The sequence below is a fragment of the Arvicanthis niloticus genome, chromosome 2 (genome assembly GCF_011762505.2).
Source record: "Arvicanthis niloticus isolate mArvNil1 chromosome 2, mArvNil1.pat.X, whole genome shotgun sequence".
In the NCBI taxonomy this organism is placed as follows: domain Eukaryota; kingdom Metazoa; phylum Chordata; class Mammalia; order Rodentia; family Muridae; genus Arvicanthis; species Arvicanthis niloticus.
The window spans coordinates 111,788,683-111,806,771 of NC_047659.1; the positions used below are offsets into that span (position 1 = coordinate 111,788,683).

Here is an 18,089-nt window from a genome sequence, read left to right on the forward strand (position 1 = left end):
CATTAAACCAAACAAGAGCATGGTTCAAGAATTCCTCCCTGGAAACAAGCAGAAGCAGAGACTGTTGGCACAGAGGACAGTAGAGAAAGATTGAGCAAGGCTTTTCTACACCTTAGGTACTTGTGGGCCCACACGGTTGTCTGTGTAGGCGATTTGCCTGTTCAGAGAGGAAGGCTTGGAGCCAAATTACCTGAGTCTGCTCTTGGCTTCCGTACTACATGCCATATTGTAGCTGTTGCCAGCACCTTATCCGTACTTCTTTGCTTCTCTGGGATTGTACCACCCAGATGCTATACTGACTGAAGACTTCCTGAGTCTTAGGTCTAGGGACATCTGTGGCTAACATGCATCCAGCTTATCAGATATGGAAACAGGTGAATAAATACCCTTGCCACATTTCTCTCTCACACATACACACACACACACACACACACACACACACACACATCAGTGAGAAAGTTGTGTTACACTAAGATTCCTCTGGGAAATCCCAGAAGGAGGATTCATGCTTATTCTTATTCATTCCTATATTGGCTTCCCTTTCCTCCCTGACTTTCCTTTATTGTGATTCCTGGAATTGCTTTTTCCAAAAACATAGCCCTGCTGTCTTCTTTTGAAACAATATAACCAGAGAAATGTGAATCTTTGGGTCTATTACTCCTAGAAGATAGGGGTAGCTAGAGAGGCAACACAAGTGTGGTGCCCGCAGTCAAATATTAGGCAGTGACTGAGCCCAAATTGGAGATCTCCATCAGGTCCCTCCCCTCGGAGCTTGGGAATCCCAACAGAGGAGGAAAGGAAGAATTGGAGAAGCCAGAGGTTTGAGGACAGCAGAAAAACACACCTTATATATAGGCTCAGAGATTGAAGCAGCAAGCAGAAAACCTTCAAAGGCATACTCTAGTTCCTCTGCATACGTGTTATAGTGTGTAGGTTGGTGTTTTTGTGGGACCCCCAACAGTGGGAATGAGGCTATCTCTGATTCTTTTGCCTGTTCTTGCAACCCCTTTTCTCCTAGTGGACTTCTCCCCCAGCCTTTATATGAAGGTTTGTATCTAATCTTATTGTAACTTGTTATGTTGTACTTGATTCACGTCCCTTGAAGGTCTGATCTTTTTTGAAGGGAAAGAGATGAGTAATGGATCTGGGGAAGAAAGTGGTGTGAGGTAGAGACTGGGAGGAGTGGAGAGAAGGGAAACTGCAGATGGAGGTATGGCATAAGGAAAGAATAATTTTTAAAAAATATTTTTCTTTTGTTTTTTAAAAGATTTATTTACTTTATATATGTGAATGCACTGTCACTGTCTTCAGACACACCAGAAGACGGCATCAGATTCCATTACATATGGTTGTGAGCCACCACGTGGTTGCTAGGAATTGAACTCAGGACCTCTGGAAGAGCAGTCAATGCTCTTAACCACTGAGCCATCTCTCTAGCTCAAGAATAAATTTAAAGACATAAAAAAATGAAGAAGACATAGTGGCTAGCCTGTCAAATCCCTCTAAGCAGTGTCTGCATTCTACTTTGCTCATCCACAAAATGGCCTCAGTACCAATACTTTCTTGGCTTACTTTACATTTTAAATAAATAGTATATCCAGCCCATGATATCCATGTGTTCTATATGCAAAGATTCAGTCTACTATGAGCTGAAAATATTAGAAGGGAAATGTATCTGTACTGAACAAATACGGCTTGGATTTCCTCACTGTTATTCTTTGCAGGGCAAATTAAGAGAGCCAGTTACATCATTCAGATTACATTAGGTATTAGATGTAATCACTGAAGGTTGAATGATGATGGAAGCTATGCAGGTGGAATATAAACACTATGCCATCTTATATAAGGAAATTAAAATTGTGTGATGGTTGGTATCCTAAGGAAATTCTAGATCAATCCCCTTGCAAATACTAAGGGGCAACTGTGCATGTAATTACCTTTTGAACATTGCCTTATACACGCCCAAAGCTTAGTAAAACTCACCTATGGTCATCAGTATCATGAGAAGTCAGACTCTGGGCGAAGTTTAGAAGCCAGCTGTTGGATGCTTTTATTTTCTGTGTGAAATGGTTATTTTACACTGCTAATGAGTTAACAGCAAAACCCAAGGCTCCCTCAGCCCAGTGCCCTGCATATTGCATGATCCAACTTCAAGACAGCCCTTTAACAAATATGCTATTAAGACACAGAACACTGTGACTCTTTTGCTGATTGGAAAAAAAAAAATTGTAAGCCATGCCAAGCAGAAGATATGCAGGGCTTATGTAATGTCTTAAGCATGCCATGAATTTGAAACCAGGAAAAAAATGTTCGAAGAATTAAATAAAAAAAAATAAAAATAAAAACACCTTATGACAAATGTATGTCGTATACTCCATTCCCCTCGTCTGTGGAGTCCTTTATACACCTTGGCATAATTCCCAGCATTGGCGGATGACAGGCCCTGGTTGTTCAGACTGGAAATCCTGAGTGTATTTGACAAGTGTTTATCTGATTGCAGCGTACAGCCTTAGTGTTTGCTTGCTTTGGGAGGTTTGTAGTAGACATGAGAAAATAAAGCATGTTTCTGGAGCATCCCTTTGCCTTTTAAAAATCTTCTTCTCTTTTTGAAACCCACTCTTCCTTGCAAGCCGTGTCTTCTCTTCTTACTTTGACCTTAAACAAGGAAGGGGCCAAGCACATGAAAATGCCAGAAGTGAATCAGAGGGAAGTCTGCTCTGAACGAAAGCTTTCCCCGCCACGGAGCCACTGAGATCAGTGCAGTACACCACATTAAAGATGACCCTCTAGCCTGAGCCCTCCAGAGATGGCAGCTTTCAGAGGCAGCATCCTGCTGTTGTATAAACACACAAAACATCACTGAAAGCAGAGAGCTCTGCAATGCCCATACTAGTAAATATTTGTCTTGTAGTCATGTTTCTATTTATCTTTAAGGATGTATGGCAGAGGAAATCTGGGGAGATTCTCATAAAAGGTGAATCAGGTTGGTTCGTGAAAGTTGGATCCTTTCATCTGTTTGGCTCACAGGAAGCTCTTTGGTCTCACAGCGGCTATTCACCACCAGACCATTAAGTTGGGTTTTATTTTTTAATGTCTTCCATTCCTAGAAGACTAGTATTAAGGCTTAGGACCTCTTTTAATCCTTAATTTCTTTAACCATGCAATTAAAACTGTGACAAAATGTATGTATTTATTTATTTTTAATTTTATAAATTTTAATATAAAGATACTTGCAAATAAATAAAAATATCCCACACCAAAATTAACCAGACTCAAAGTCTAAACAACTCAAGAAACTTCTGTACAGTTAGAATAGGCATTCAGATTGGAAGCTGTAGAATTTCTTATGAAATTTTACACTTCCTTGGTTTTCCTGTGTCCTTTGTTTTGCTATTATTTGTCTTATTGATCTTCAAATTTTTTGTCTACTTTGATTTTTGTTTTGTTTTGTCTTTGTGATGTTTTACTGTTTTTATCTTACTGGTTTTTTTTCTTTGAGAGAGAGAGGGAGAGAGACAGAGGGAGAGAGACAGAAACAGATGAGAGGGAGAGAGAGAGAGAGAGAGAGAGAGAGTTGGATGAGTTAAAACATGGGGAGCATCTGGGAAGAGTTAAAGAGAGAAGTAGAGAAGTTGAGATCAAACTTTAAATAAAAATTTAAAACAATAAATTAATACAATATGTTCATCATTGTGGAAGGACCCAGCCCTTTGTTGTACCTTCTGCCGGGCTTCGGGCCTGTGCATGAGTGGGGAAAGGGATCTGAGCAGTAAGCATGCCTTCTGCTGTTTCTCGCCTTTTATTGTAGATGTGATAGTCTTTTAGCCTTTACTTCCCTACTGTGATGACATATAATCTGGAACTGTGTGCTCAAATAAACTTTCTCCCCTAAAAATAAGTTCACACTTTCAATATAGAACATATTTTATGTACTTCAACACCACCAAAAACCCAAAGAAAAGATCCAGAAGAATTAGAACAGACATATAACTAACCTAGTATTTTTTCATAAGCTGGGTTTATCACCACCATTAATCTCTCGCTCATGCTATGGTTTTAGCTTTTTTGTCCTATTTTTTTATTTTTTTCATGCATGTTTATTGCTGTTTTATTCACTGTGGCAAGGGATAGGAATCAACCAAGTTGTCTATCAACAGATGAAATAATAATGAAAAAATATATATATATACTATTTAGCTTAAAGAAAACTAGTTTTATAGGAAAATGGCTGAACTTAGAATGTATACTATTAAGCAGGGTCACATGATCTCAGAAAGGAAAACACTACATGTTTTCTCTCATGTATAGACATTATGTATTACACTCATTACTACTTTGGTGCTCCCATGGAAGCCTGTTTGAGTTTCCTTTCGACAAATCAAGTATCTACAAATCAACCTTGGTTATTAAGTTGTATGGAAGGTTTTTATTTGGAAACTCAGTTTTCTTCTCAAGGAGTGATTATCTGAATGTCCAGGAGTTACAATAACATATTTTATGATGCTCCTAAGGCAAAAACCCAGAACATGGCTTTAGAACCCAGGAACAGCAATAAAGGGTAAAGAAGGTTTGGGATATTACTGTAATTGGCACTCCCTTAAGAATTGAGTCTTGTCCAAGGCTGGGTTTTCTGATAAGTAGACATACAGACTAGCTAAGGAAAGGTATCTGATTTGGGAGGTGGTGGGTAGGATGAAGTGGTAAGAACAGAGGTGAATAATACTAATAATTGTAGAAAGCCAATCAGGTCTATTTTGAACAGGCTGCTAGAGGATATCTCTGTTCAATTGGCACAGTGCTATTGTCCAATATAACACAACCATCAACTTTCCTTGGTCACTTATCTATTGCTAATGTCACATTGGCCTTCCCTGAGTAGACACTGGTATGTTGAGACAGTGAATTCAAGGGACTGTGATTTGATCATGGCTATTGTTTGATATGTACCAAACTGGAATGATAAATAAGACTGGTTGAGCTGAGGGAGAACCCCCAAGTGCAGCCTCAGAAAACCTGATACAAAATTAGCTGCCAGAATGAGACTGGCCAATCTCTTGTGCTCTAGGTCAGTTTCTCTTATTTATTTGTTTTCTTTTCTCTCCTATTTTTTTTTAAAAAAAAATCTTTAATTCATAGATGCGATCCTGTTCTTGTATGTGACTATGAATGGGTCTGAGTACAAGTACAGGTGTGAAGGTCAAAAGGCAAACTTGGGTATTGATCTTCACCTTCTACCTCATTTGAGACAGGTTTTCTTGTAGGTGTTGATATTACGATGTCCAGCCCAGGTAGCCGTTGAGCTTCCAATGATTCTCCTACCCTAGCCTTCCATCTCTAGTAGAAGTGCTAGGATTATAGGCATGTGCCTCTGCGTCCAGATGTTTGTGTTTATGGGGAATCATACTCATATTGTGTTAGTTTCATGACTGAACCCTTTATCTCTCTAAGCCTCTTTTTGTTTTAAGAATTCTTTTTTCAGGATCAGAGAGATGGATAAATTCATAAAATGTTTGCTTGACAAGCATGGAAATCTACCTTCCAATCATGAGTATGCATATAATAAAGCTGGGCATGGCTATAGCCGGCCTGTAGTCTCAGCACTGGGCAAACTGAGACAAGAGGATACTGGAGCCTGAAGGTGGGATAGTCTTACCAGTTGCTGAGCTTCAAGTTCAGTGAAAGACTCTGTCTCAAAAAATAAGATGCAGAGGGATTGAGGAATACAACCAGTTTTGACCTCTGGACTTAACATACGTACGCATGCACTAACACATATACATGAACATGGATGCTTGAATATGTATGTACACATACACCATATACATGAAGAATAATAGTTTTTTTCTTCAAGATATTCTATACTATTTTTGGGAGCTAAATAAATCAGAGTGTTTGGGAAATAATATGGTACTTGTAAGGAAGTGAAGTTCTTGACATGAATGAATGTACTAGAAAAAAATGTTCAGCTGACCCTATGTCTCACCCATGTTTATCTCTGCCCCTACCAGAGCTGTTTGTCACCAGCTCTAGCACTCAGGGATGTGTGATGGATCTTCAGAAAGAAGAGGTTGCATGGTAGCATTGATTTGTGAACTCAGTGTATTTGAGAATTAGACAAAGGAAGCAATCATGCCTCTATTTCTTGGGGGAGTTTTCATCCCTAGGATGTTGAAGAGGATACTGGTGCTCACCTCAGGACTGTTCCTGAATCACTTCCTCCTACAACCCGTTTTTTCATCATTGACCTGTTTCTGCTCAACACCTTTTAGTTCCACTAACAATCAAGACTTAGGAAATACTGATGCACAGGGATAAAAATAGAAAGAATGTTTTTAAAGCCCCTCTGTTTTTTCATAGCCATGCCAAACTCAGTTATAGTGCAAACAACTCACAAACTGAATGGTGCCACACATGCAAACGTCCATTGGCAGAAGTGTTTATCCAGGCTTATATGGTACATTTCTTGATAATTTTTCATCTTTGGGAAGTCTTACAGATTACTCTTTACAAAATAAATTCATTTTGGGGCAGCCAAACTCCTGTGCAAATCAGCCCAGAGAGTCATTCATCCAACATGTGACTGCAGTAGCTCTGGATCTGGCTTAGCTCTTGATATCTTAGGACCAAGCTTGGCAGGACCTGTGCAATCTTTTTCAGGCAATCACAGGTTTTGAGCATTGGTTATTTCACCATTAAAGATTTATTTCTAACACATTTGATTATTAACTAATCCCCTGCTATTATGTACTAAACAGTTGACAGAGACACCTTTGAAGGTGGATATTGATTAATTAATTGCTTTTAAAATATATACTTAACAAACATACTAAATGTTTAAACATTTTAAAAACTAAATGATAAGCCAGACAATAGTCTAAGACAGACACTCTTTGGGATTTATGAGTAAATATGGTAATAATTTGAATTTTATATTATTGTTAGTTTGATGTTCTGGTAAATAGAATTTTAATATTCTTCACATATAGAGTCAGTGCTTTTGCCAGGCATGGTGGTACACAACTTTAGTTCCAGCACTAGGAAGGCAGAGGAAGGGAGATGTCTATGAGTTTGAGGCCAGCTTGGTCTACAGAGCAGTCAGCAAGTTTCAGAGCAATCAGGGCTAAACAGAGAATTCCTGTCTCAATGAAAAGAAACAAACAAACAAAACCCCCAAACCAAGCAACCAACAATAACAAAGAATCAAGAATCAGTACTTTTGCTTAGATGAGTGACTGAGATTAGGAATTTGCTGGAACTGACTTTTTCTGCTAATATAAAAAAAATAAAAAATTAAATAAAACGAAAATTTGAAAATTTTGTTTCATATCTCCTTTTGTTAGACCCTCTTGCATAAATTCTGAATGTTTGTATCCCATTACAAAGTAGTAACTGAATTCTGTCCAGTTTCCTTTAAAGCTGGACATGTTTTGTTATATAGGTAAAACTGGTTTAATAGGTTTAGAAAAATCATATAGAAATCCTTATAAATGACAATTAGTATAAGAAAGTAGTGTCAAAATTATTTCTGCATTTCTTAGGTAGTATGCCACGCCACATCTAAATATTGTGATAATTTCATGATTTGCATCTAATTAGATTTTTGCTTCTTTGGGAAATTTGAAGAGATAAATACTTAACACAAAGGGCAAAATCCTTTTCTTCTCACAAGTTTACTCTTTAATTTCCAACTCTGTAAATGTCGCTTCCCTCTTGGAGAAACTACATCCTGCTCTACCAGGCAAGCACAGAAGGCTGGACCTTGGGTGCCGCAAGGGATCATGGGAGTGCCCACTGGCGGTGGCTGTCTCCCAGTTGTTGCTGAGTATATCCTCTTTCACAGAGTTCCTGCCCATAGTTACACAGACTTTCTCGGCAGCTCCCAACATTTCTTTTCTCTCTGATTTTTGCCTTGCTTCTAATCTTTGCTACCTAGTAAACAATGACAAAAACTCAAAAAGTTCAGATGCTAAATCGATGGTAATTAGTTTCTCATTATTTTTCCAAAAGGTGTGAGTACTTTTGTAAAAATAACTGTAAATAATATTGGTTGTTGCTAGCAGTTGGAACCTTCAAACGGCCTATAATTTTATTTGTGTTAATGAGAACATAAGGACCTGGAGAGCAGAGGCTAAGCAAGCTCCAAGGGATGTAATTTGGTTTGTGTGTTATTAAAAAAAAAAAAAAAAAAAAAGGCTCTCATGATGCTGCAGGCCTCCCTCAATGTGTCCCACGAAACAGAGCCTCCTAAGCAGAGACTGTCAGTGAAAAGCCAACAAATTCAACACTATACCAGAGGGCAGGAGAGAATTTTACATGAGGCACATTACTTCTTTATCTAGATAACCAATGGCACATTCCATTTGCAAAGCGGACACCAGTAGCTGAATAAATTATCTTTAAGATAACTGTGGCCAGGATTGAGCAACAGAATAGATAGGAGAAATACAGATTGAACAATCTCTGTCTCTCTTCTTTCCTAATCTACTGATCCATCTTGCAAATCACTCAGTTGTTATCAATTTAGTGCTAGGAGTTTGCTAATGACTTTGGTATACAAAATGTACCTCTCATCCTGATGAAATAGCTTCCCGAAATATTATGAGAGTTAAGTAACTTTCCCTCACTGAACTGTAGGCTTCTCAAAGGTATGGACTCATGTGAAGTGTGTGTGTGTGTGGGTGTGTGTGTGTGTGTGTAAGAGAGAGAGAGAAAGAAAGAAAGAAAGAGAGAGACAGAGAGATTCTGTATATATACACACACAGTAATTTCTCAAAACTACAATGATATCTGGTTACATGGTTTCTGCATGTCAGAAAACTTTTGAACTACAGGAGAAAAGCTAACTCATTTAATAAAGATTCTTAATATTCTTTACATGTTACTTCTTGATTTTGCCATTTTCACTAGTCAATTATAAATACGAATTAAAATACAGGAGCTAAGAAATGAGGTATCATATTGTAGAGTGCAGAAAACCTCTGTCTAAAACTGGACCCATCTTGAGTAATTTTTCTAGGTAGTTTCTTAATTTAAGACAGTCTTTTTTTTTTAATTCAGAAAATGAAATTTTCTGGAATTTTAGCACACACCATGACATTATTTATATTTTCAAGGCAGTTCAGAACCGGTGAGTTGGCTTAGCAGGTAAAGGCAGTTGCTGACAAGCTTGAAGACCTGAGTGTGATTCTTGGGACCCACATGGTAGAAGGTGAGAACTGACTCCCAGAAGTTGTTCCCTCATCTCCACACACAATGGTAGGCCTGTGCAGTACTAATAAATTAAATAAATTAATTAATCAATGGAATATAGTTTTTAAAACATTTGAGAGTCTCAAGGAAAAATTCTTGGCTTCTAAAAGCCAGAAAATGGCCCCAGTGGGATCTCCTTGTTCAGTTCCTTCTGGGAAGCTTAGGAATTATTATATCCAGTTATTTTGCTAGTGGGCCTGGCCTGTGTAATTAAGATCTAAATATAGCTCCTTGTTCTTTCTACAACTAAAGTTCTTATCTGGACAAATGACCCATTTATGATAGGTCATAAAATACCATAGACGAGTCATTACATACTTAAAATCCCTCTAATAAAATGTACCCAACGATGACTGTCACATCTGCACTGCTAATAATTTTCCAAGAATATTGCTTAATATAAATAACAGAAAATAGAGCATATTACCATTCAGGAGAAGAGAAATAGAATAAGGCCCTATAATTATAAATAAATATACTTTCCTATTTTCAATTGATGAACATATCTGCATTTTTCTTCTGCCATTTCTATTTCAGGATTGGTGTAGCAGAGTCACTATCTCATCAGCATAATTTTGGTCTTTCAAGCTTTTGCATTCAATGCAGAATGCAAAATGTCATGGTATTTCTTTAAATACAAAATGTATAGCAGGCTTGTATGTGTCTCTGTGTGTGTGTGTGTGTGTGTGTGTGTGTGTGTGTGTGTATGTGTATGACATGAAAAGGAAGCTATTTGAGAAGAAGAATATCAGGAAGATATTTGGGAAGAAGAAGGGTAGCAAGGGAGCAAGGTCGACATATTATGTATGTGTGTGTGTGCATTTATATGTTTATATTTGAATATATATAAATCAATAATAATACATTCAAGTCTTATATATATGAAAATGCCATAGTAAAGACCACCATTTTGCACAAACAATATATGCTAAAAATAAAAATACAAAGCTTTTTCCTCTCTCTCTCTCTCTCTCTCTCTCTCTCTCTCTCTCTGTCTTGCTTGCTCATTCTTTCTTCTTCATTTTTTTGTTTTTGTTTTTTTTTTAAATAATGATGGACATCCAAGAAGAATAAAAATCATGTCTGAGACTGCAGTTTTGAGAGCACTGGAGTGCCCTAACTAATGAATACACCATATCTGAAAGCAGCAAAGCCTCCTCTTTCCTCCCTTACTGACTGTTCAAGCTGCTGACTTAGTAGCTGGCAAGCTTTTCCGGACAGTCTAGAGTGTCTCATTAGAGTTGACCTTGCCTTAGTGAATCTAAACAAGAGAAGACTGGAAGTAATGGTAGAAGAAAGAGGAAATGGGGATTCCATCCAGTCAAACACAGCAACAAGAAGTGGCCTATAACTGGGAAGGAAATTAAACAGAGCTGTTAGTTCCAAGAAGCTTCAATCAGTTTCTTTTAAAAGTCTAAACCAACTGGTGACTCTAATAATGAACACATTCTTGGAAGTCCCTCAGACCACTGAGTCACAGTAGTTAGCATACAAATGTCTCTCAAGAAACCATTTATAGAGCTTTTCTCCAAACCTGAGAAAATTCACTTGCAATTCTGTCTAGAAAGCCATCTCACTTTCTGTTTTTTGCTCACAAACAAAAGTACCAAACCATGTGACTTTCTCATTAACACATTTGCACATCTACATGTGTGCATACATATGTTTCCTCCCAGGCAACTTGCCTAAGCTTAAGGGTCTCCTTAGAGAGAAGCACTATTGGGCAGCTGGAGCAAACCTTATTTGAAGTTACACTTGTCATCACCAGATTTTTGAGGCAGACATTTTTCCTTGGAAATGTTCTTAGTCATTTTCAACGTAAGAATTTCTACTGGTATGAAGATTCGTGGAGCAGAAGGAACAATCTTGTATATCAGTTCTCTTTGCTGAGTACCATTCTTCTACTTCCAGTTTAAGCCCAGGAGCAGTGTCATTGGTGTCACCTGGAAAATAGCTCAGAGTAAATTGCAGAAACATGTTGACTATGTGTCAAAAAATGTAGATGTGGCATGGAGAAATTAATGATAATCAAATCTGTCTCACTGCCAACAGCTATGAATGGAATGGGCATATCATATGAGTAGAAGGACACAGGATGGGAGAGGGTGTGTGTGTTTATAAACATGGCCTTGTCATGAAAAAGCTTCAGCATGGAAGAAAACCATAGACTTCATCACCTGGCTCCTTCCTGGTTGATCACTAATTTCTGGAAGGCTTACTCCAGGTGTCAGTGCTCAAAATGGGATGGACTATCAAGACCTTTCCTCTCTTTCCCTGGTTGGAATGAATACAAGGTGTATCTTAAGAAAGAACTCAAAGGGCCTTTGTCATCTGGTTACTTGCTTCAATTAACATTCAGTTGATGACATTATTATCATCCTGGATCTCACTAAAACTATGAAATCTCTACCACCTCGGAGTCACAGAACCAGTCTGCACTTTAGCAAACTGCCCAGATCTGGACACATTGAAGTTTGAGGGGCACTGTATCTTGGTCTGTTCTTTATCTTTAAATCTCTATCCCTGGAGAAGGCAAACAAACCTATGGTGAGAGCCATGGTGCTGGGGAGAACTGGAACAAGCAGCTGCTGGTGGCAGCTGCAAGCTTTGGATATCTGTAACTTTTTTCAGGTTTCTTTTTATTTATTCTTCCCTCATAAGATACATCTGAAACACAGCTTGCCCTCCATCCTCATCTCCCAATTCCCCCACTTCCTCTCTTCCCCAGATCCACTAATTCTCTTTTTCCCTTCAAAAAAGAGCAGGCTTTCCAGTGTGGCTGAGTTTGAGTTGAATATCCCATGAGGAACTATTGGCTTAGAAAAGAACACATTGATATGATGGGGACCCTAAACAGCTTTTAGGAGCTTGCAGAAAAAAATATTACCCATGGAGATGTGTTTAATATTTGGGCACTTAATTTATCACCTTCTGCAGGGTATAGCCTCAATAGCAGTAAACAATATTCATTTTTTTTTATTAAATCATCGGTGGTTTTTTGTTGTTGTATTTGTTGCTGTTGTTGTCATTGAAGGATGCATGAAATTTCAGAGAAAACCTGGAAGCAGGAACACAGAAAAGAAGGAAAATCTATGGGTAGGAGTCAAACTGAAATAAGCTTTTGTTTGTTTTATGTGTATGTGTGTGTATGTGTGTTTCTGAGCTAGAGGTTCAGCTTGCTATGGATGTGATTAGTTTTGCTTGTTCTTAATTAATGGACATTTGTGATAATTCTATTAAAAATAAAATCTTACTCTTTGTGAAATTATACCTCCTTGGAGTAAAAGTCTGGCAGAACTAGTGGTGGTTAAAAGAGTTTGCCTGTCAATCAGAAATTTAACCATCCCGCCATTCTTCCCTTTCAGCAACCTATCAAGGTAATGTCTGAGTCCATCACATTTGCAAACAGAATTATAATCAGGCACAAGGACTCAGTTTATTCCCTGGGAGTGGGATTTTATTCTCCTCAGAAAATATATCTGAAACAGCAGCTGGTACATCCACACTGTCAACCACCAGATCTACTTCTCTCTTTCCTTTCAGAAAACAGTAGGCCTTCCAGTGATATCAACAAAACAAGATGCTGTAGGAGGCACAAACCCTCATATCAAGGCTGGATAAGGCAACCCAGGAGGCGGTTTAAGTGTGGTTTCAGCTCTTTTGTAGTGAGTTACTGGCATGTCACCTCATCGTATTGGTCCTGCATATTTCCCCTATGCAGGAGGAGTCCTCACGAACCCTGTGGTCATAGCAACCTCCCTTCATGAGGTTTCAGGATGATGCCAGGTGGATTCATACAGTAATCACAAGGAAATATGTACAAATAACCCAAGTCTTTTATCCTGAGCTGGCAGAACCCTCTTACAGACTAGCTGTACCTCATAGTGTTCTTTTTTTCACTCATTTTCATAATAGACTCCGTTTGGAAAAACTCTTACAGCAATTGATGGTCCACAAAGTACAACCATGTTTAGGGATCTGAGTAGCAATTCTTGAACTTGAAAAATATGATGACGGTCAATTTCCTTTTCCTTTTTTTTTTTTCTTGCTTTCCTTTATATGAGCGATTCTACAGAGTGTGTCTTTTAGACATCTCTTTCTTAGTCATTATCCCCTAATTAATTCCCTTGTTAAATATAAAGTGTGCATTAGGCTTGACTAATGTCTTCCTTTGTGTCTAAGGAAAGAGGAATTTATTACCTTTACATATTGACTCAAGCTGCATAATCACAACTCATTTGTTTAAAGCTCTCTTTCTTCACAAGCCATACTGGAGTTTAGGCCCCAAGCAACAGTCAAGATTCTCACCTGCCTCTCATCAGTATGATGTGGAGTCAGGTGTTTGCACATATAATTGGCTCTAGGACTGACTGTATTCACATGGAAACCCATCGTTTTCTTTATATAATGTTTTCCTCTTCACACTACAGAACTGTAAAGGGGCTGAAGTAGAATCGCCCAATTTGTGGAAGGAACATACTGACATTTTAAGGGACAGAAGAGAGGTGTCAAAAACTCTGCAGGCACAAAATCTACATATGTGTTGGCAAACTGGCAATCTGCTCCTCTCCAATTATGTGCTTCCCCTGAGGAATTAGGAACACAGAAAAAGACTTCAGCTCCTCCCAGGGGAGAGTGCTTGTCTCTAAGGGGACATAGCACAAGAAGCAATTATGTGATACAATAGTGATAGGAAGAGAGACCAATTAGAGCACGGCTCCCAAAGTGTGGCACTGGGAGCCAGCATCAGCCCTGGGAACTTGTTAGGAATACAGTTTCCCACTCTAAACCTTCTGGATTATATAGACTCTGGTTTTGGCCTTCTGGTGAATTGTGTTCAGTTAAAAATCTAGTAGAACTCATGTGGCAATGCAAACTGAATTACATCACTCATGATGCTGAGGCAGGAGGATGTAAAATTTGAGACCAGCCTGGACTCTGTACTAAACCATATCAACATAAACAACAGCAATTTAAAAAGAGGGCAATATATTCCTAGTAAATAGTACATGAAAGGGCTTTCGTATCTTGGTATCTTGGTGACACTATCAAAAAATTCTTATATCTAATCAGCCCTTCCTCAAAACCCTAGACTTCTCAGCATGGACTGGTCTCTTCTTCCTTTGATTTCAGTGTCTCTATTCTACAGTACTCCGTGCTTAGATTTTGAGCCAGAGGATCAGTGCATGCATCTGAGATTTCTTCTTAGCTACTGTGGAACTCTGGGGAGAGTACTCATCACTTCTGTGGGTAATGATATTAATGATGCCCGTTAAGTCGTACTTTGGTTAAAATGAGAAAGCACAAACCCCACCTGTATATTCCATGCAGTGTTGACATAATGAAATGAACTGAGCACCTCACAAAGAAAAGACTTGTTAGCTCAAAGTTTAGGGAATTTGAGAATGTGGTGATGGCACTTGCCAGGCACTGGTGAGGAGCCTTTTGTTCCATTATAACATACCATAGCAGCAGCATGATTAAAGGTAAGAGGAAGCCATTATAAGACAAGATGGAAAGCAAGAGACACTCAGGGACCACGTTTGTTGTTCGTACAATGGCAAGTACTTTTGGCTATGAAACTGATCATGAAATAAATTTATTAATCCCTTTTAAGGCCAGTACTCCAGGGAATGAACAGCCTTCTAACAGGGCTGACCTTTTAAAGTTCCCCTGACCTCTCATCATGGCCACAGTGATCACCAAGCACATGAACTTTGGAGGACACATTGAGACCATAGCCAAACAATGGTATCATTTTTTTTTTCTGAGAAATGTAGGCTATATTAAGTTGGCAGCTGGTATTTGTTTGCTTTTTTTTTTTTTCTGGAAGTCAACTTACTTATTCCTAATAAAAAGAATCTCTTCCAAAATAACCTCCTGGATATTTCCAAGGTAAAAGTATTGTTGCCAGCCACAGAGGTAAACAACATTAACGAATGCCTCGGACTAGTTTTCCAGAAGCAAAGCACTCTGAAAAGATGTTGGGGGAAAGGGATTTAGTAGGAATTGGTTGCCTGAGTGGGGGGTTAGCATATAAAGGATTGTAGATACCAGAAAAAAATCTCAAGTGACTGTCCATCCATCACTGAGGCCTCTGGACAATGCAGGTAATAATTCAGCATTTTTCCCATAGTGAAAGGGGTCCAGGAGTGTATGTGAGCTATCTATAAGACGGTAAGCAATAATTACTAGCTTGCTTCTTCTACATGGAGGCAAGACAGTTGATTATGGGACTACTTACTCCTTGTGTGTACTGGAAAATGGATGCCAGCATGCTAGTCTCATCCCCTGCAAACTCTGGGATGTATGCATAGGACTGTAGGAATGATGAAGCTTGACACTCTAGAGCCATGGAGGTGGCTCAGTTGATATAGTACCTGGCGCACAACACAGAGACCTGAGTTCAGATCCCAGAAGTCACATAGAGGCACTGTGTCTATAACACCAGCCCTAGACAGGTTGAGGATTGAAAGAGTGGATAATTGAGTCCTGGTGGCCAGCCAGTCTAGCCTTATTGGGGAGCTCTAGGTTCAGTGAGAAACCAAGTCTGACTTTGACCTCTGGCCTCCACAAATGGGAGAGTGAATGCACCTGTATACATCTGTAAAAGGCACACATACACACTGAGGTAGTACTGAGTATCTTTTAGAATAGTAAAGACAATTCTAAGTCCTTGCATCTGGAGCTCCTGCACAAAGGCTGGTGCTCTTGCAGCCAGGACTCTTGACTCTTGTCTTTCATTTTTGTGTGCACAGGGCTCGTCTGGTCATGTACCTCTTCTTCAATCAGGAAATTGCTCTCTGAAGGCACAGTTAGGGATGGCAGTGGCTGAGAGCTGTGGCCTTTCAGCCTCAAGTGGGTAATTTACTTCTCAGGGGATCTAAAATGATTGACTCTTATCTCAATTTCCCTTGGGCGCAGCAGCAGCTTTACCAAAGGGCATCCCCAGCCATTCTTTACCCCTGGGTACCAGAGTTGTCAAATTTGCCTGACACATGCACTTAATCATGAGGAAAATGAGGATCTTTACAGAACTGTAATTGAACAAGGTCATTTGAAAGTCACCATTTAGGGAACACTCTGTTTCGGTACAAGATTTCAGCATAAAACACAATTGAGTTGCTGTTAGTATGGGAAGGTTTGGTTTGTTTGGGTTTGTTGCTTTCCTTTGCCGTTATGTAGAGTTTACAGAGTGAGCATTATGGCATAGAATGAACATTCTTTGCGGTTCAGCAGGTTTATGGAGACTCGTTTCCATTTTCACATGTGCAGAGTTTTCAGTAAAACATTTCTACCACTCATATGAGCAAGCTCAAGCAGAAAGCAAGTTCTTCCCTTGGCTGGTTCCAACATTTTGCATCCTAATAAATTCATAGTGGAACTAATCCAGCTGTCTTCTTGCATAATATAAAGTTTGGAAGGGGACTGCTACTATTCAAGGCAACATAATAGTTTGTTTTATACTGCACAGAGTTGTATCATTATAAACATGAAAGCAGCTGGCAATAAATGACTTTATGACAGCTATTTGAAAGGTATAATGAAGAAAACAAAAAGCAATGGAGTTATTGCTTATAATTATGTTACATAGATGAGCTTCTCCAGTGCACTCAGAACACCAAGCTGGCCCTTCCTATGTGATCTTATCCATACTCTCTTAAAAGATAGTGGCCTTCTTCAAATCACTCGGCTGTTTACCAGAATGTGCAACATGTTAGAATTGACATTTACAAGTGTAGTGGACTTGGGCTGGAGAGATGACTCAGCAGTTAAGAGTACTGTCTGCTCTTCCAGAGGTCCTGAGTTCAATCCTCAACAACCACATGGTAGCTCATAATCATCCATAATGGAATCTCATGTCCTTTTCTGTCATGCAGGTATACATGTAGATGGAATATATAAATTTTAAAAGATATATATATATATATACATATATATCTTTTAAAAACAGTTTTTTTTGTTTAAGGGGCAGTATCCTTTTGATGTAGTTGTGTATATGCCAGGAAGAAGTAGAATTGCTTCTATTTTTAATAGATAGCACAATAAAAACAAACAAGGACTTTTGAGGTATTTTCTAAATTTCAAATGTGCTCTTCTCTTTACCCAGTGGTTAAACAGATAAATTTTATTCCTTGAAATGGTCCCCCACCACAGTAGAGTAAGATCGAAGTGTAGTTGTTGTGGGTTCTTTGTTTTCTTATAGAAAACCAAACTAAAACTTCAAGCTCAACACTGTGGCGAAGATAAATAAGCCCATGCTATAGAATCACATGTAGTCATTAGAGACCTTAGCTAGCGGAGCCCACACTAGCATTTAAAGATGCTCGTGGCCTAGAATATAAACATTGTAATCCAAGAACACAAAACATTTCATGTATTGCAAATTATGTCAGAAAATTCACATGACTACATTTGTATATATCATACAAGAGAATCATTTATTCATGAGTCTACTCAGCAAATGTTTATTGGATTCCTGTTACGATATAAAAACTAGCAAAACAGAAGTTGTCATGAGATCTTACACCTTAGGCTGTGAGATTGGGGCAGGAGTGGGATGGAAAATTGAAATTGGGAAAACAATGAAAAACATTTGAGTCTCATGGTAACAGCAGCTTAAGGAAGTACCCAGAAGACTATGTGAGAGATAGTGACTTGGCTGAAGGCAGGAAGAGCCTGTGGAGGCAGTGACAACTGATTAGAGATCTAAAAGAAACAAGAAAGAAAACCGTAGTGACATCTCGGGGGGGGGGGGGGGGGTTTCCCAGGTAGAGGAGACAGCAAGGCCAAAGGCCCAAAAGCAAGAATATGCTTGGAGAATTTAAAAATTCAGAGGA

General features: G+C 38.8%; 1 protein-coding gene across 12 annotated transcripts in view; it reads left to right on the forward strand.

The window, feature by feature from the left end:
* Macrod2 (mono-ADP ribosylhydrolase 2) overlaps positions 1–18,089 on the forward strand; it is a 1,857,339-nt gene that overhangs the window by 1,203,696 nt on the left and 635,554 nt on the right. The gene's annotated exons all lie outside the window — the stretch shown is intronic.